Here is a 19,759-nt window from a genome sequence, read left to right on the forward strand (position 1 = left end):
TGTGGGTCAGGGCGGCCGCAGAGGCGCAGGCAGCCAAACAATGATGCCAGAAGACGGGCAGCGCTACCAAGGGGGTTGCAGCGTGTCATTACAAAGGAAAGTCACACCACCAGGACGGTTAAATGGTCACACAGAGGACACATTTTAGACGTGTTTTCAGTTCCACATGTGCGAGGAGAATACGTTTATGAGCCACCTTGCACACATGCAGCATTACCGCTGTACAAGGTGGCCTTAAAAACGTACAAACGCCTGGGGGAGGGGGGACAGGTTCCCTTCAATTTCAGTTCTTGTGTCTGCGTGGCTTTTGCAGGACACGATGCCGGCTGCACAGCAGGGGAACAGCTGGCGGTGCTGAACCCCACTGACACATTGGCTGGTGTTTTTCTCTGTGCAGCTAGCAGTACCGGGCCCCAACTGGCGGTGTTGGAGCCCGGGCTCTGCAGGGGGAGCAGAGTGTAGGCCGAAGCCTACTTGAACCAATTTCAAAGGTAACCTTTAACCCCCCCTCAGGGGTTACAAAGTAGAAGAGCCACAGCTTATGCAGCAGTAGTGCTGCACAAGTCAAAGGTTGCTCTTTTAATTTTGCTCCTTGTACACGCCGAATGAAACACGTATAACATTTAGCCCTTTATACAGTCAAACTGTGTTGGAGGCGCGAGTTCCCTTTGTAATGAGACGCAGCACAGATGTCAAGAATCCCACCTTGGTGCTGGGTGCAGCCTCCTGAGCGTTGTTATTTGCTGTACAGGAGTCTGCGCTGTCGTGTTATCCCCCGGCCTAGCGCTGTTAGCGCTGCCCATCTTCTGACCTCATTTAATGTCGGCCGGTGCGGTTCGCGATGACCATGAATCCCAGCCCCGCAGTGTCTTAACATTGTTAAAACACTGCGGGGCTGGGATTCATGGCCTGGCGCAGCACATATGTTCGCCTCTCGCACTCGGGTCCTTACACCCGCTTCAGACTGTGCGGCGTCAGCTGATCCCTTATCGCATGCCGCGGCCATGAAGCCGCACAGTCTGAAGAAGGCGGAAGGAGATGAGGGACAGGCGAAGTGATGCACCGCTCATGCCCATCAATCACACCCTCGCAGTCCCAAGAAATAAGACACCGAGGGGCGTTGTGTTGGTCAGGGCGGCCGCAGAGGCGCAGGCAGCCAAACAATGATGCCAGAAGACGGGCAGCGCTACCAAGGGGGTTGCAGCGTGTCATTACAAAGGAAAGTCACACCACCGGGACGGTTAAATGGTCACACAGAGGACACATTTTAGACGTGTTTTCAGTTCCACATGTGCGAGGAGAATACGTTTATGAGCCACCTTGCACACATGCAGCATTACCGCTGTACGAGGTGGCTGTAAAACATAGAAACACCTGGGGGAGGGGGGACAGGTTCCCTTCAATTTCAGTTCTTGTGTCTGCGTGGCTGTCGCAGGACACGTTGCCGGCTACACAGCAGGGGAACAGCTGGCGGTGCTGGACCCCACTGACACATTGGCTGGTGTTTTTCTCTGTGCAGCTAGCAGTACCGGGCCCCAACTGGCGGTGTTAGAGCCCAGGGTCAGCAGGAGGAGGAGCAGGAAGAGGAGCAAGGGGGAGGGGAGTGTAGGCCGAAGCCTGCACTGGCGGCAGCTTTGGGTCTGTTGTGCCTGCGTGGCGGTCGCAGGACACGTTGCCGGCTACACAGCAGGGGAACAGCTGGCGGTGCTGAACCCCACTGACACATTGGCGAGGTGTTTGGCTCTGTGCAGCCAGCACTTCCGGACAGCAACTAGCGTTGTTGGAGCCCGGGCTCTGCCGGTGGAGCAGAGTGTAGGCCGAAGCCTAATTGAACCGATTTCAAAGGTAACCTTTAACCCCCCCTCAGGGGTTACAAACTAGAAGAGCCACAGCTTATGCAGCAGTAGTGCCGCACAAGTCAAAGGTTGCTCTTTTAATTTTGCTCCTTGCACACGCCGAATGAAACACGTATAACATTTAGCCCTTTATACAGTCAAACTGTGTTGGAGGCGCGAGTTCCCTTCGTAATGAGACGCAGCACAGATGTCAAGAATCCCACCTTGGTGCTGGGTGCAGCCTCCTGAGCGTTGTTATTTGCTGTACAGGAGTCTGCGCTGTCGTGTTATCCCCTGGCCTAGCGCTGTTAGCGCTGCCCATCTTCTGACATCATGTAATGTCGGCCGGTGCGGTTCGCGATGACCATGAATCCCAGCCCCGCAGTGTCTTAACATTGTTAAAACACTGCGGGGCTGGGATTCATGGCCTGGCGCAGCACATATGTTCGCCTCTCGCACTCGGGTCCTTACACCCGCTTCAGACTGTGCGGCGTCAGCTGATCCCTTATCGCATGCCACGGCCATGAAGCCGCACAGTCTGAAGAAGGCAGAAGGAGATGAGTGACAACAGGCGAAGATATGCACTGCTCATGCCCATCAATCACACCCTCACAGTCCCAATAAATAAGACACCGAGGGGCGTTGTGTGGGTCAGGGCGGCCGCAGAGGCGCAGGCAGCCAAACAATGATGCCAGAAGACGGGCAGCGCTACCAAGGGGGTTGCAGCGTGTCATTACAAAGGAAAGTCACACCACCGGGACGGTTAAATGGTCACACAGAGGACACATTTTAGACGTGTTTTCAGTTCCACATGTGCGAGGAGAATACGTTTATGAGCCACCTTGCACACATGCAGCATTACCGCTGTACAAGGTGGCCCTAAAAACGTACAAACGCCTGGGGGAGGGGGTACAGGTTCCCTTCAATTTCAGTTCTTGTGTCTGCGTGGCTTTTGCAGGACACGATGCCGGCTGCACAGCAGGGGAACAGCTGGCGGTGCTGAACCCCACTGACACATTGGCTGGTGTTTTTCTCTGTGCAGCTAGCAGTACCGGGCCCCAACTGGCGGTGTTGGAGCCCGGGCTCTGCAGGGGGAGCAGAGTGTAGGCCGAAGCCTACTTGAACCAATTTCAAAGGTAACTGGCGGTGTTAGAGCCCAGGGTCAGCAGGAGGAGGAGAGGGAGCAGAGTGTAGGCCAAAGCCTGCACTGGAGCAAGTTGAAAGGGAAACTTTAACCCCCCCCCAGGCGTTTGTAGCTGAAAGAGCCATCGTGTACAGCACTAATGCTGGAAAAGGTAAACTTAGCTCTTTTAATTATGGTCCTTGCACATGCTGAACCTAACACTTATAAAAAGTGTCCCCTCCTACCGTGATACCGTCCGGTAGGTGGAACTTTCCTTTGTGATGTGACGCAGCACAGCCGTCATTCTTAACCCCTTGGCGCCGTGCGCCGCCTCCTCAGCGTTGTTTGAATCAGTCCCGGAGCCTGCGCTGTTAGGTTAGCCCTTGGCCATGCACACATTTTGCGCTGCCCGTCTTCTGACATCATTTGGTGTCAGGCTGGCTGCGCCTGTGCGGCCGCGCTGGCCGAGAGCCCGCCTCGTACTGTCTTCTGATTTAATCCCACTGGGGGCCTGAGATCCATGGACATGCACAGTGCATATCTGAACCTCCACCTCTCACTCATCTCCCTACGGCTTCTTCTGACTGTGCGGTGTCACGGCCGTGGCATGCTATTAGGGACCAGCTGACACCGAACAGTCTGAAGAAGCCGTAGGGAGATGAGTGAGAGGTGGAGGTTCAGATATGCACTGCGCATGTCCATGGATCTCAGGCCCCCAGTGGGATGAAATCAGAACACAGTACGAGGCGGGCTCTCGGCCAGCGCGGCCGCACAGGCGCAGCCAGCCTGACACCAAATGATGTCAGAAGACGGGCAGCGCAAAATGTGTGCATGGCCAAGGGCTAACCTAACAGCGCAGGCTCCGGGACTGATTCAAACAACGCTGAGGAGGCGGCGCACGGCTCCAAGGGGGTAAGAATGACGGCTGTGCTGCGTCACATCACAAAGGAAAGTTCCACCAACCGTACGGTATCACGGTAGGAGGGGACACTTTTCATAAGTGTTAGGATCAGCATGTGCAAGGAGCACCACGAAAAGAGGCACTTTTTCCCTTTGCATCATTACTGCTGCACAAGGTTGCTCCTTCAGTAACAAACGCCTGGGGGGGGGGGGCAGGTTCCCTTAAATTTAACTTGTTGTGCCTGCGTGGCGGTCGCTGTACACGTTGCCGGCTGCACAGCAGGGGAACAGCTGGCGGTGCTGAACCCCACTAACACATTGGCGAGGTGTTTGGCTCTGTGCGGACAGCACTTCTGGACGGCAACTAGCGGTGTTGGAGCCCAGGGACAGGTGGAGGAGGAGGAGGAGGTGGAGGAGGTAGGAGGGATTGCCACACACACAGCAGGGGAACAGCTGACGTTACTGAACCCCAATAACAGAGGAGGGACTGTCGGGACTGTGCGTACAGCACTACCAGGCAACAACTAGCGGTGTTGGAGCCCAGGGACAGGTGGAGGAGGAGGAGGAGGTGGAGGAGGTAGGAGGGATTGCCACACACACAGCAGGGGAACAGCTGACGTTACTGAACCCCAATAACAGAGGAGGGACTGTCGGGACTGTGCGTACAGCACTACCAGGCAACAACTAGCGGTGTTGGAGCCCAGGGACAGGTGGAGGAGGAGGAGGTGGAGGAGGTAGGAGGGATTGCCACACACACAGCAGGGGAACAGCTGACAATACTGAACCCCAATAACAGAGGAGGGACTGTTGACTGTGCGTACAGTACTACCAGGCAACAACTAGCGGTGTTGGAGCCCAGGGACAGGTGGAGGAGGAGGAGGTGGAGGAGGTAGGAGGGATTGCCACACACACAGCAGGGGAACAGCTGACATTACTGAACCCCAATAACAGAGGAGGGACTGTTGACTGTGCGTACAGCACTACCAGGCAACAACTAGCGGTGTTGGAGCCCAGGGACAGGTGGAGGAGGAAGAGGTGGAGGAGGTAGGAGGGTGTTGTGATTTTGCTTTTTGCTCCCTCTAGTGGTCATTAGTGATTTGACTCTGGAGCTTCTGTCTTTTCCTATATCCTCACCTGGGCCGTTAGTTCAGGGGCGTTGCTATATAAGCTCCCTGGACCTTCAGTTCAATGCCTGGCATCGTTGAAATCAGAGCTAATCTGTTGTGCTCTTGTCCTATGATCCTGGTTCCTGTATTTCAAGCTAAGTCTGCTTCCTTGCTTTTTGCTTTTGTTTTGTTTGGTATTTTTGTCCAGCTTGTTCCAATCTGTATCCTGACCTTTGCTGGAAGCTCTAGGGGGCTGGTGTTCTCCCCCCGGACCGTTAGACGGTTCGGGGGTTCTTGAATCTCCAGCGTGGATTTTTATAGGGTTTTTGTTGACCAGATAAGTTATCTTGCTATATTCTGCTATTAGTAAGCTGGCCTCTCTTTGCTGAACCTGGTTCATTTCTGTGTTTGTCATTTCCTCTTACCTCACCGTTATTATTTGTGGGGGGCTTGTATCTTGCTTTGGGGTCCCTTTCTCTGGAGGCAAGAGAGGTCTTTGTTTTCTTCTCCTAGGGGTAGTTAGATTCTCCGGCTGGCGCGAGTCATCTAGCGATCACCGTAGGCATGATCCCCGGCTACTTCTAGTGTTGGCGTTAGGAGTAGCTATTTGGTCAACCCAGTTACCACAGCCCTTTGAGCTGGATTTTTGAATCTCGCAGACTTACACGTTCCTCTGAGACCCTGTCCACTGGGGTCATAACAGGAGGGATTGCCACACACACAGCAGGGGAACAGCTGACATTACTGAACCCCAATAACAGAGGAGGGACTGTTGACTGTGCGTACAGCACTACCAGGCAACAACTAGCGGTGTTGGAGCCCAGGGACAGGTGGAGGAGGAGGTGGAGGAGGTAGGAGGGATTGCCACACACACAGCAGGGGAACAGCTGACGTTACTGAACCCCAATAACAGAGGAGGGACTGTCGGGACTGTGCGGACAGCACTACCAGGCAACAACTAGCGGTGTTGGAGCCCAGGGACAGGTGGAGGAGGAGGAGGTGGAGGAGGTAGGAGGGATTGCCACACACACAGCAGGGGAACAGCTGACATTACTGAACCCCAATAACAGAGGAGGGACTGTTGACTGTGCGTACAGCACTACCAGGCAACAACTAGCGGTGTTGGAGCCCAGGGACAGGTAGAGGAGGAGGTGGAGGAGGTAGGAGGGATTGCCACACACACAGCAGGGGAACAGCTGACGTTACTGAACCCCAATAACAGAGGAGGGACTGTCGGGACTGTGCGGACAGCACTACCAGGCAACAACTAGCGGTGTTGGAGCCCAGGGACAGGTGGAGGAGGAGGAGGTGGAGAAGGTAGGAGGGATTGCCACACACACAGCAGGGGAACAGCTGACATTACTGAACCCCAATAACAGAGGAGGGACTGTTGACTGTGCGTACTGTTGTGAATTTGCTTTTTGCTCCCTCTAGTGGTTACTAGTTTTTTGACTCTGGTTTTTCTGTCATTCCTTTTATCCGCACCTGGGTCGTTAGTTAGGGGTGTTGCTATATAAGCTCCCTGGACCTTCAGTTCAATGCCTGGCAACGTAGTTATCAGAGCTAGTCTGCTGTGCTCTTGTCTACTGATCCTGGTTCCAGTTATATCAGCTAAGTCTGCCTTTTGCTTTTTGCTATTTGTTTTGGTTTTGTATTTTTGTCCAGCTTGTTCCAAATCTATATCCTGACCTTTGCTGGAAGCTCTAGGGGGCTGGTGTTCTCCCCCCGGACCGTTAGACGGTTCGGGGGTTCTTGAATTTCCAGTGTGGATTTTGATAGGGTTTTTGTTGACCATATAAGTTACCTTTCTTTATTCTGCTATCAGTAAGCGGGCCTCTCTGTGCTAAACCTGGTTCATTTCTGTGTTTGTCATTTCCTCTTACCTCACCGTCATTATTTGTGGGGGGCTTCTATCCAGCTTTGGGGTCCCCTTCTCTGGAGGCAAGAAAGGTCTTTGTTTTCCTCTACTAGGGGTAGCTAGATTCTCCGGCTGGCGCGTGTCATCTAGAATCAACGTAGGAATGATCCCCGGCTACTTCTAGTGTTGGCGTTAGGAGTAGATATATGGTCAACCCAGTTACCACTGCCCTATGAGCTGGATTTTTGTATTCTGCAGACTTCCACGTTCCTCTGAGACCCTCGCCATTGGGGTCATAACAGTTTGCCAGGCCCGTATTAAATGTTTAATGCATTGCAGAAGAGGGATTATAAGAAAGAAGATTCTGAGTTTTTTTTTTTTTTTCTTCTTCCCCTTTACCTCAGAGTGGCTATGCTTGCTGCAGACATGAATGTCCAGACCTTGATTACAAGTGTGGACCAGCTGGCTACTCGTGTGCAGGGCATACAAGACTATGTTATCAGAAATCCTAGGTCAGAACCTAAAATACCGATTCCTGAACTGTTTTCCGGAGACAGGTTTAAGTTTAGGAATTTCGTGAATAATTGTAAATTGTTTTTGTCCCTGAGACCCTGTTCATCTGGAGATTCTGCTCAGCAAGTAAAAATTGTTATTTCGTTCTTACGGGGCGACCCTCAGGATTGGGCTTTTTCGCTGGCGCCAGGAGATCCGGCATTGGCTGATCTTGATGCGTTTTTTCTGGCGCTCGGTTTACTTTATGAGGAACCCAATCTTGAGATTCAGGCAGAAAAGGCCTTGCTGGCTATGTCTCAGGGGCAGGACGAGGCTGAAGTGTATTGCCAAAAATTTCGGAAATGGTCCGTGCTGACACATTGGAACGAGTGTGCACTGGCCGCTAATTTTAGAAATGGCCTTTCTGAAGCCATTAAGAATGTTATGGTGGGTTTTCCCATTCCCACAGGTCTGAATGATACTATGGCACTGGCTATTCAAATTGACCGGCGGTTGCGGGAGCGCAAAACCGCAAATTCCCTCATGGTGTTGTCTGAACAGACACCTAATTCGGTGCAATGTGATAGAAAAACCGCAAATTCCCTCATGGTGTTGTCTGAACAGACACCTGATTTAATGCAATGTGATAGAATCCTGACTAGAAATGAGCGGAAAATTCATAGACGCCAGAATGGCTTGTGCTACTACTGTGGTGATTCTACACATGTTATCTCAGCATGCTCTAAACGTATAGCTAAGGTTGTTAGTCCTGTCACCGTTGGTAATTTGCAACCTAAATTTATTCTGTCTGTAACTTTGATTTGCTCACTGTCATCTTATCCTGTCATGGCGTTTGTAGATTCAGGTGCTGCCCTGAGTCTCATGGATCTCTCATTTGCTAAGCGCTGTGGTTTTACTCTTGAACCATTAGAAAATCCTATTCCTCTTAGGGGTATTGATGCTACACCATTGGCAGCAAATAAACCGCAGTATTGGACACAGGTTACCATGTGCATGACTCCTGAACACCGCGAGGTGATACGTTTCCTGGTTTTACATAAAATGCATGATTTGGTTGTTTTAGGGCTGCCATGGTTACAGACCCATAATCCAGTCCTGGACTGGAAGGCTATGTCAGTCTCAAGTTGGGGCTGTCGTGGTATTCATGGGGATTCCCTGCCTGTGTCTATTGCTTCTTCTACGCCTTCGGAAGTTCCGGAGTATTTGTCTGATTATCAGGATGTCTTCAGTGAGTCTGAGTCCAGTGCACTGCCTCCTCATAGGGACTGTGACTGTGCTATAGATTTGATCCCGGGCAGTAAATTTCCTAAGGGAAGACTATTTAATCTGTCGGTACCTGAACATACCGCTATGCGTTCATATATCAAGGAGTCTCTGGAGAAAGGACATATTCGTCCGTCTTCTTCCCCTCTTGGTGCGGGATTCTTTTTTGTGGCAAAAAAGGACGGATCTTTGAGACCTTGTATTGATTATCGGCTTTTGAATAAGATCACTGTCAAATTTCAGTATCCTTTACCGCTGTTGTCTGACTTGTTTGCCCGGATTAAGGGTGCCAAGTGGTTCACCAAGATAGACCTTCGTGGTGCGTACAACCTTGTGCGCATTAAGCAAGGTGATGAATGGAAAACCGCATTCAATACGCCCGAAGGTCATTTTGAGTACTTAGTGATGCCTTTTGGGCTCTCCAATGCGCCTTCAGTTTTTCAGTCCTTTATGCATGACATTTTCCGGAAGTATCTGGATAAATTTTTGATTGTTTATCTGGATGATATTTTGGTTTTTTCTGATAATTGGGATTCGCATGTGGAGCAGGTCAGGTTGGTCTTTAAAATTTTGCGTGAAAATTCTTTGTTTGTCAAGGGCTCAAAGTGTCTCTTTGGTGTACAGAAGGTTCCCTTTTTGGGGTTCATTTTTTCCCCTTCTGCTGTGGAGATGGACCCAGTCAAGGTCCGAGCTATTCTTGATTGGACTCAGCCCTCGTCAGTTAAGAGTCTTCAGAAGTTCTTGGGCTTCGCTAACTTCTACCGTCGTTTTATCGCTAATTTTTCTAGCATTTTGAAACCTTGTGCCTTTTTCTCTAGGAAGTTTTCGCCTGCCGAGCGAAATTATGATGTGGGCAATCGGGAGTTGTTGGCCATGAAATGGGCATTTGAGGAGTGGCGTCATTGGCTCGAGGGTGCTAAGCATCGTGTGGTGGTCTTGACTGATCACAAAAATCTGATGTATCTCGAGTCTGCTAAACGCCTTAATCCGAGACAGGCCCGCTGGTCATTGTTTTTCTCCCGCTTTGATTTTGTTGTCTCGTATTTACCAGGTTCAAAGAATGTGAAGGCCGATGCTCTTTCTAGGAGCTTTGTGCCTGATGCTCCTGGAGTCACTGATCCTGTTGGTATTCTTAAAGATGGAGTTATCTTGTCAGCTATTTCTCCGGATCTGCGACGTGTGTTGCAGAGATTTCAGGCTGATAGGCCTGAGTCTTGTCCACCTGACAGACTGTTTGTCCCAGATAAGTGGACCAGCAGAGTCATTTCCGAGGTTCATTCCTCGGTGTTGGCAGGTCACCCGGGAATTTTTGGCACCAGAGATCTGGTGGCCAGGTCCTTTTGGTGGCCTTCCTTGTCAAGGGATGTGCGGTCATTTGTGCAGTCCTGTGGGACTTGTGCTCGAGCTAAGCCTTGCTGTTCTCGTGCCAGCGGTTTGCTCTTGCCCTTGCCTGTCCCGAAGAGACCTTGGACACATATCTCCATGGATTTCATTTCTGATCTTCCGCTATCTCAGGGCATGTCCGTTATCTGGGTGATATGTGATCGCTTCTCCAAGATGGTCCATTTGGTTCCTTTGCCTAAGCTGCCTTCCTCTTCCGATCTGGTTCCTGTGTTTTTCCAGAACGTGGTTCGTTTGCACGGCATCCCTGAGAATATTGTGTCAGACAGAGGATCCCAGTTCGTTTCCAGGTTCTGGCGATCCTTTTGTAGTAGGATGGGCATTGATTTGTCGTTTTCGTCTGCTTTCCATCCTCAGACTAATGGACAGACGGAGCGAACCAATCAGACTTTGGAGGCTTATTTGAGGTGTTTTGTCTCTGCTGATCAGGACGATTGGGTGACATTCTTGCCGTTGGCTGAGTTTGCCCTTAATAATTGGGCTAGTTCCACCTTGGTTTCGCCTTTTTTCTGCAACTCTGGTTTCCATCCTCGCTTTTCTTCGGGTCATGTGGAGCCTTCTGACTGTCCTGGGGTGGATTCTGTGGTGGATAGGTTGCAGCAGATCTGGAATCATGTGGTGGACAACTTGAAGTTGTCACAGGAGAAGGCTCAGCGCTTTGCCAACCGCCGTCGCGGTGTGGGTCCCCGACTACGCGTTGGGGATTTGGTATGGCTTTCTTCCCGCTTTGTTCCTATGAAGGTCTCCTCTCCCAAATTTAAACCTCGTTTTATTGGGCCTTACAAGATATTGGAAATCCTTAATCCTGTATCTTTTCGTCTGGATCTTCCTGTGTCGTTTGCTATTCACAATGTATTTCATAGGTCCTTGTTGCGGCGGTACATTGTGCCTGTAGTTCCTTCTGCTGAGCCTCCTGCTCCGGTGTTGGTTGAGGGCGAGTTGGAGTACGTGGTGGAGAAGATCTTGGATTCTCGCCTCTCCAGGCGGAGGCTTCAGTACCTGGTCAAGTGGAAGGGCTATGGTCAGGAGGATAATTCCTGGGTGGTCGCCTCTGATGTTCATGCGGCCGATTTAGTTCGTGCCTTTCATGCCGCTCATCCTGATCGCCCTGGTGGTCGTGGTGAGGGTTCGGTGACCCCTCACTAAGGGGGGGGTACTGTTGTGAATTTGCTTTTTGCTCCCTCTAGTGGTTACTAGTTTTTTGACTCTGGTTTTTCTGTCATTCCTTTTATCCGCACCTGGGTCGTTAGTTAGGGGTGTTGCTATATAAGCTCCCTGGACCTTCAGTTCAATGCCTGGCAACGTAGTTATCAGAGCTAGTCTGCTGTGCTCTTGTCTACTGATCCTGGTTCCAGTTATATCAGCTAAGTCTGCCTTTTGCTTTTTGCTATTTGTTTTGGTTTTGTATTTTTGTCCAGCTTGTTCCAAATCTATATCCTGACCTTTGCTGGAAGCTCTAGGGGGCTGGTGTTCTCCCCCCGGACCGTTAGATGGTTCGGGGGTTCTTGAATTTCCAGTGTGGATTTTGATAGGGTTTTTGTTGACCATATAAGTTACCTTTCTTTATTCTGCTATCAGTAAGCGGGCCTCTCTGTGCTAAACCTGGTTCATTTCTGTGTTTGTCATTTCCTCTTACCTCACCGTCATTATTTGTGGGGGGCTTCTATCCAGCTTTGGGGTCCCCTTCTCTGGAGGCAAGAAAGGTCTTTGTTTTCCTCTACTAGGGGTAGCTAGATTCTCCGGCTGGCGCGTGTCATCTAGAATCAACGTAGGAATGATCCCCGGCTACTTCTAGTGTTGGCGTTAGGAGTAGATATATGGTCAACCCAGTTACCACTGCCCTATGAGCTGGATTTTTGTATTCTGCAGACTTCCACGTTCCTCTGAGACCCTCGCCATTGGGGTCATAACAGCGTACAGCACTACCAGGCAACAACTAGCGGTGTTGGAGCCCAGGGACAGGTGGAGGAGGAGGAGGTGGAGGAGGTAGGAGGGATTGCCACACACACAGCAGGGGAACAGCTGATATTACTGAACCCCAATAACAGAGGAGGGACTGTTGACTGTGCGTACAGCACTACCAGGCAACAACTAGCGGTGTTGGAGCCCAGGGACAGGTGGAGGAGGAGGTGGAGGAGGTAGGAGGGATTGCCACACACACAGCAGGGGAACAGCTGACGTTACTGAACCCCAATAACAGAGGAGGGACTGTCGGGACTGTGCGGACAGCACTACCAGGCAACAACTAGCGGTGTTGGAGCCCAGGGACAGGTGGAAAAGCAGAGGAACACAATGTAGGCCGAAGCCTGAGAAAGTCGAAAGGGAACCTTTAACCCCCCCCCAAGGCGTTTGTAGCTGAAAGAGGCAGCTTGTGCAGCACAAAAAATGCAAAAGGAAAAGGTGGCTCTTTTCATCATGCTCCTTGCAAACACAGAACTAAACACTTATAAAATGTGTCCCCTGAAACCGTGAAACCGTCCCGGAGGTGGGACTTTCCTTCGTAATATGACGCAGCACAGCCGTCATTCCTCCCCCCCGGGCGCCGCGCCCCGGCTCCTCAGCGTAGTTTGATTCCGTCCCGGAGCCTGCGCTGTTATGTTATCCCTTGGCCAGGCACACTTAGCGCTGCCCATCTTCTGACATCATTTGGTGTCAGGCTGGCTGCGCCTGTGCGGCCGCGCTGGCCGAGAGCCCGCCTCGCAGTGTCTTCTGATTTTATCCCACTGGGGGCCTGGGATCCATGGCCATGCACAGTGCATATCCTCGCCTCTCACTCCCCTCCCTACGGCTTCTTAAGACTGTGCAGTGTCACGGCCGTGGCATGCTATTAGGGACCAGCTGACACCAAACAGTCTGAAGAAGCCGTAGGGAGATGAGTGAGAGGTGGAGGTTCAGATATGCACTGCGCATGTCCATGGATCCCAGGCCCCCAGTGGGATTAAATCAGAAGACACTGCGAGGCGGGCCCTCGGCCAGCGCGGCCGCACAGGCGCAGCCATCCTGACACCAAATGATGCCAGAAGACAGGCAGCGCTAAGTGTGCCTGGCCACGGGATAACATAACAGCGCAGGCTCCGGGACGGAATCAAACAACGCTGAGGAGCCGGGGCACGGCGCCGGGGGGGGGAGGAATGACGGCTGTGCTGCGTCATATTACGAAGGAAAGTCCCACCTCCGGGACGGTTTTACGGTATCAGTGGACACATTTTATAAGTGTTAAGTTCTGCGTGTGCAAGGAGCTAAACCAAAATAGCTACCTTTTCCTTGTGCAGCATTACTGCTGCACAAGGAGGCTCTTTCAGTAACAAACGCCTTGGGGGGGGGGGACAGATTCCCTTACATTTCAGTTGTTGTGTCAGCGTGGCGGTCGCATGACACATTGCCGGCTACACAGCTGGGGATCAGCTGACGTTACTGAAACCCAATAACACTGGGTCGTATGTTTTGACTGTGCAGACGGCACTTCTGAGCCTCAACTGGCGGTGTTGGAGCCCAGGAATTTAAGTTCAGGTGGTAGAAAGATGAACACAACAGGAGACCTGGATAACGTATACAGTGACCTAATTATTTAATCAGGAGGAGGAGTGGCAAATTCCTGCGAGATCCAGGCCTTGTTCATTTTCAGGAAAGTAAGCCAGTCAACGTTATCGGATGATAGTCGCATGCGACGGTCAGTTAGTACACCACCTGCAGCACTAAAGACACGTTCCGATAATACACTGGCCGCAGGGCAAGACAGCACCTCCAATGCATACTGGCTTAGCTCTGGCCATGTATCCAGCTTTGAGACCCAAAACTTGAAAGGGGAAGAGCCGTCTGGGAGTACAGCAAGAGGGCAAGACATGTAGTCTGTCACCATCTGACGGAACCGTTGCCTCCTGCTGACTGGAGCCGTCTGTGATGGTGTAGACTTTTGTGGGGGGCACAGAAAACTGTGCCACAGTTGGGCCATACTGGTCTTGCCTTGGGCAGAGGCACTGCTTCTGCTCCCTCTTTGTGCAGAGCCTCCACCACTGCCTGGACGCACTGAGCTGCTTTGGAATGCACTAGCAGCACTTCTCTCAGTTGGAATGGAGAAGATGATGGAATTGACCAGTGTGTCTTGGTACTCCCGCATTTTTCGCTCCCGGTTCAACGGTGTGATGAGGCTTTCTACGTTGTCCCGGTAGCGAGGATCGAGGAGGGTGAACACCCAATAATCAGACATGTTGAGAATGTGGGCGATGCGGCGGTCGTTTCTCAGGCACTGCAGCATGTAATCCACCATGTGCTGCAGACTGCCAACTGCCCAAGAAACGCTGTCCCCTGCTGGAGGCATGATATCTGCCCGCTCGTCATCACCCCACCCTCGCTGTACACACTGAGTACTGGACAATTCGGTAACTCCCTCCTCTGGACGGATGTCTTCCTCCTCCATTGACTCCTCCTCATCCTCCTCACAAACTGACCCCTGCCTACGCGTTTGTGAGGAACCACGTGGCGCTGACTGTCCAGAAGATGATGGAAATGGTGAATCCTCATCCTCCACCTCTTCCACAACATCATCCCTTAGCGCTTGCAGTGATTTTTCAAGCAGGCAGATAAGGGGGACAGTCATGCTGACTAGTGCATCATCTGCACTCGCCATCCGCGTGGAATAATCAAAGGGACGCAAAACCTGGCAGACGTCATTCATAGTGGCCCACTCTGTGGTTGTGAAGTCTGTACGGCGCTGAGTGCGACTTCTTTGCGCCTGAAGCAGCTGGTACTCCATTACAGCTTGCTGCTGCTCACACAACCGCTCCAACATATGTAACGTGGAATTCCACCTGGTAGGTAGGTCACATATGATGCGATGTTCCGGCAGGCGGTGTCGGCGCTGCAGAGCCGCAATGCGCGCTTTTGCCGTGCTGGAACGCCGCAAGTGAGCACACTCTAGGCGGACCTTGTGCAGCAGTGCATCAAGATCCGGATAGTCCCTCAAAAAGCTCTGCACGACCAAATTGAGCACATGTGCCAGACATGGGATGTGAGTGAGATTGCCGAGGCCCAGAGCTGCCACCAGATTTCGGCCATTATCACACACTACCATGCCTGGCTGGAGATTCGCTGGCACAAACCACACATCGCTCTCCTGCTTGATGGCATTCCAGAGCTCCTGCGCTGTGTGGCTACGATTCCCCCAAAAAATTAATTTCAAGACGGCCTGTTGACGTTTGGCCACGGCTGTGCTCATGTCGGTCGTAACAGGTACACGTTCATCACGGGTCCATGTGGAGGTGGACTGTGACGGCTCCTGCAGCGATGATTCTGAGGAACTGGTGTAAGAGGAGGAGTCAATGCGTACAGAATGGATTCCTGCAATCCTTGGAGTGGGCAGGACACGTCCTGCGCCACTCGCACGGTCTGTACCCGGCTCAACGACATTAACCCAATGGGCAGTGAGGGAAAGGTATCGCCCCTGTCCATGTTGACTGGTCCACGCATCGGTGGTGAGGTGGACCTTGCTACTGACAGCGTTCAGTAGCGCGTGTTTTATGTGTCCCTCCACATGCTTGTGCAGGGCAGGGACGGCTTGCCTGCTGAAGTAAAAGCGGCTGGGCACATTGTACTGTGGGACTGCCAATGACATCAAGTCACGGAAGCTGTCAGTCTCCACCAGCCTGAATGACAGCATTTCCAGTGACAGAAGTTTGGCAATGCCTGCAGTCAGAGCCTGTGCTCGTGGGTGGTTTGACGAGAAAGGCCGCCTTTTCTCCCATGCCTGTACTACCGATGGCTGTAGACTGGGCTGGGAGTGTGTGGATGACTGGGAAAGTGGTGCTGCGGGTGGAATTACAGCGGGTCTCTGGACAACAGGGCCAGAGGTTCTTCCACGGCGATCCTGGGAGGAAGCCGAACCAGCTGCGTGTGAGCTAGAGGAAGAGGCAACACGAGCTGAAGAGGTGGTTGCTGCCGCTGTTGGTTGGCCTAGCTCTTCAGTGTGTTTTTCTAACTCCGCCGGGTGCCTGTTGCGCACATGTTTCCACATGTTGGAGGTATTGAGGTTGCTGACATTTCGACCTCTTTTGACTTTTTGATGACACACCTTGCATCTGACATAGCAAATGTCATCTGCAACTGTGTCAAAAAAGGACCAGGCACTGCAAGTCTTGGGAGCGCCCTTTTTGGCTTTTGGAAGAGACATGCTCCTAACGGGTGCCAAAGCGGAGGCTGCAGGATCCGCAGTCTTCCCCCTCCCTCTCCCTCTTTGGGCCGTACGGGGAATCTCTTCCTCAGAGCTGCTCCCACCACCTTCCTGTCCCTCACGCCAAGATGGGTCAAGGACCTCATCATCTACACTACCCTCTGCCCCCAACTGCTCCTCCTGGGTAGTCTCAGCAGCAGAGCACGCACCAGTAAGTGGCACCTGAGTGTCATCATCAGCTGATGCGGCCTGCGATGTGGTGACCGGAGCCACTGGCCCACCCGCCTCTTCAGAGGAAGAGAGAAAAAGCTGTTGGGCATCACTGCACCCTGCCTCTTCTTCCATTTCTCCAATGCTGCTTGGCTGGCCCCCTGTTTCCAAGCCAAGAGATTCAGAGAACAGAAGTAGAGACGGCTCCTGTCCTGGGCTCTCTGTCTGCCTGGGCAATTTGGCAGGTGGTGAAGAGACAGATGGCTGCTCTCCAGTGCTCTGTGTCTGAGAGGATGTGGCACTAATTGAAGTTGATGCATTAGCTGCCATCCATCCGACAACGGCTTCAATTTGTTCTTCACGCAGCAGCGGTGTACGGCGCTCTGACACAAAGCTGCGCATGAATGACTGTTGCCTGGTGAAAGTGGGTGCTGATGAGTCACCGGTGCCCGCAGCAGGCACAGAATCCCCACGTCCCCTCCCTGCTCCGCGCCCACGCCCACGCCCACGTGCCTTACTCACTGCCTTCTTCATCTTGGTTGACTGATAAAGATAAGCAGAAAAGTACTAACGGCTTTGTGTGCTTATTCCTGAGCAACTCCTCCTAACAGGTATAAGAAACACTAATTTTCTAAAGTGTGGACTAGACTTTAATATGAGCTAATGTGGCCTACACAAATGTAAAGTGGTGTAACTGGTGTGTTTGGTGAACTTTATTATTTATTTATTTTTGGGGGGCTGAACTGACAACGGATAGAGCTGCAGTCACACGGAGACCGTGCAGACAGACGTAAACGGCGCTGCAAGGCCCAAAAACCCTCCTCTACGTTATCCTATGTAGTGTTTTTCCACAAGTTAGCTGGAGACGGGTGGAAAGACACTAATAGGATTTTTTTGAAAAAATGTGCAGCAGCCTGCACTACTTAAAACAAAATGAAAATTGATTTGGCGGTATGACGCAGTGAACAACCCTGAGCTGGAGACAACCAGGCTATGGCTGCTCACAGACTACAGGGCGAGCTGCAGTCACACGGAGACCGTGCAGACAGCCGTAAACGGCGCTGCAAGGCCCAAAAACCCTCCTCTACGTTATCCTATGTAGTGTTTTTCCACAAATTAGCTGGAGACGGGTGGAAAGACACTAATAGGATTTTTTTGAATAAATTAGCAGCAGACTACACTACTTGAAAAAAAAAAGAACAGTATGAGGCAATGAACCACCCTCCCTGAACTGAATACAACCAGCTATGGATGGCCTATGTGGCTGCACTCAGACTAGAGAGTGGGCTGCACTCACACACACACACACACACACAGACCTTGCAGATCGCTGTGAAAACAGCGCTACAAGGCAAAAGCAAGGTGAATAGTAGGTGAACACAGCAGTTGCTAAATTAGCCTTTGGAAAGCACAAAGAAGCAAATCGCTATCTCTAAACTGTCCCTCAGTCAGCAAACAGCGTCCTGTCACTAACTGAATTCACAGCAGAGTGATCGCAAAATGGCGCCAGCGACTTTTAAACTGCATCATGACATCATTTCAGCAGCCAATCACAGCCTTGCCAGTAGTTTCATGCCCTCCATGCTAAACAGGATGTGCCCACACTTGGAATCATTCTCATTGGCTGAATTTCTGCATTTTGAATCTTGGAACTTCCGATTCCGGTATCCGATACGCGGCAAGTATCGGAATCCCGGTATCGGAATTCCGATACCGCAAGTATCGGCCGATACCCGATACTTGCGGTATCGGAATGCTCAACACTACTTACCACTGATCGATGAAGGTTCCTGCAGTGGGACAATTTGTGATTTGCCTACTGTGGACCCTTCTGGCAAAAAAAATAGGTTATCTATGGAATTAGTCTTTTTTCACCCCTTTATGACCCAGCCTATTTTGACCTTAATGACCTGGCCATTTTTTGCTCTTCTGACCAATGTCCCTTTATGAGGTAATAACTCAGGAATGCTTCAATGGATCCTAGCGACTCTTAGATTATTTTTTCATGACACATTGGGCTTCATGCTAGTGGTAAATTTAGATCGATAATTTTTGCGTTTATTTGTGAAAAAAATTGGAAATTTGGTGAAAATTTTGCAATTTTCAATTTTTGTTATTTTTATTCTGTTAAATCACAGAGGTATGTGACACAAAATTTTCCACATGTCTACTTTATATCAGCACAATTTTGGAAACAAAATTTGTTTTGTTAGGAAGTTATAAGGGTTAAAGGTTGACCAGCGATTTCTCATTTTTACAACAAAATTTACAAAACCATTTTTTTAGGGACCAAATCACATTTGAAGTGACTTTGGGGGGTCAATATGACAGAAAATACCCAAAAATGACTCCATTCTTAAAACTGCACCCCTCAAGCTGATCAAAACCACATTCAAGAAGTTTATTAACCCTTCATGTGTTTCACAGCAGCAGAAGCAACATGGAAGGAAAAATGAACATTTAACTTTTTAGTCACAAAAATGATCTTTTAGCAACAATTTATTTTATTTTCCCAAGGGTAAAAGGAGAAAGTGGACTCTAAAAGTTGTTGAACAATTTGTCCTGAGTTCGCCCCATATGTGGGGGTGAATTACTGTTTGGGTGCATGGCAGGGATCGGAAGGAGCGCCATTTGACATTTTGAATGGAAAATTAGCTCCAATCGATAGCGGACACCGTGTTGTGTTTGGAGAGCCCCTGTGTGCCTAAACTTTGGAGCTCCCCCACAGGTGACCCCATTTTGAAAACTAGATCCCCCAAGGAACTTATCTAGATCCATAATGAGCACTTTGAACCCCCAGGTGCTTCACAAATTGATCCATAAAAATGAAAAAGTACTATTTTTTCACAAAAACTTTCTTTTAGCTTCAATTTTTTCATTCTCACCTGGGCAACAGGCCAAAATGGATCCACTTGTTGAGCAATTTCTCCTGAGTACAACAATACCTCATGTGTGGTCATAAACCACTGTTTGGGCACACGTCAGAGCTCGGAAGGCAAGGAGCGCCATTTCACTTTTTGAATGGAAAATTAGCATCATTCGTTAGCGGACACCATGTCGCGTATGGAGAGCCCCTGTGTGCCTAAACATTGGAGCTCCCCCACAAGTGATGCCATTTTGGAAACTACACTCCCCAGGGAACCTATATAGAAGTTTATAACGCAGAGCCGTGAAATTGAAAAAAAAATTTCCACAAAATTTGATTTTTTACCCTGCAATTTTTTATTTTCGCAAGGGTAACAGGAGAAATTAGACCCCAAAAGTTGTTGTCCAGTTTGTCCTGAGTACGCTGGTACTCCATATGTGGGGAGGGGAACAATGTTTGGGCACACGTCAGGGCTCGGAAGGGAAGTAGTGAAGTTTTGAAATGCAGACTTTGATGGA

General features: G+C 50.7%; 1 protein-coding gene across 1 annotated transcript in view; it reads right to left on the reverse strand.

Annotated features, from left to right (window-relative positions):
* The window catches only part of LOC143808679 (cytochrome P450 2K4-like), a 109,434-nt gene extending 91,211 nt beyond the window's left edge, over positions 1–18,223 (reverse strand). The window contains exon 1 of the mRNA XM_077291584.1: positions 18,147–18,223. The gene's annotated coding sequence lies outside the window, so the exon portion shown is untranslated. The remainder of the gene's footprint in view (positions 1–18,146) is intronic.
* Between the last annotated feature and the right edge of the window lie 1,536 nt (positions 18,224–19,759).

The sequence above is a fragment of the Ranitomeya variabilis genome, chromosome 2 (genome assembly GCF_051348905.1).
Source record: "Ranitomeya variabilis isolate aRanVar5 chromosome 2, aRanVar5.hap1, whole genome shotgun sequence".
Lineage (NCBI taxonomy): Eukaryota > Metazoa > Chordata > Amphibia > Anura > Dendrobatidae > Ranitomeya > Ranitomeya variabilis.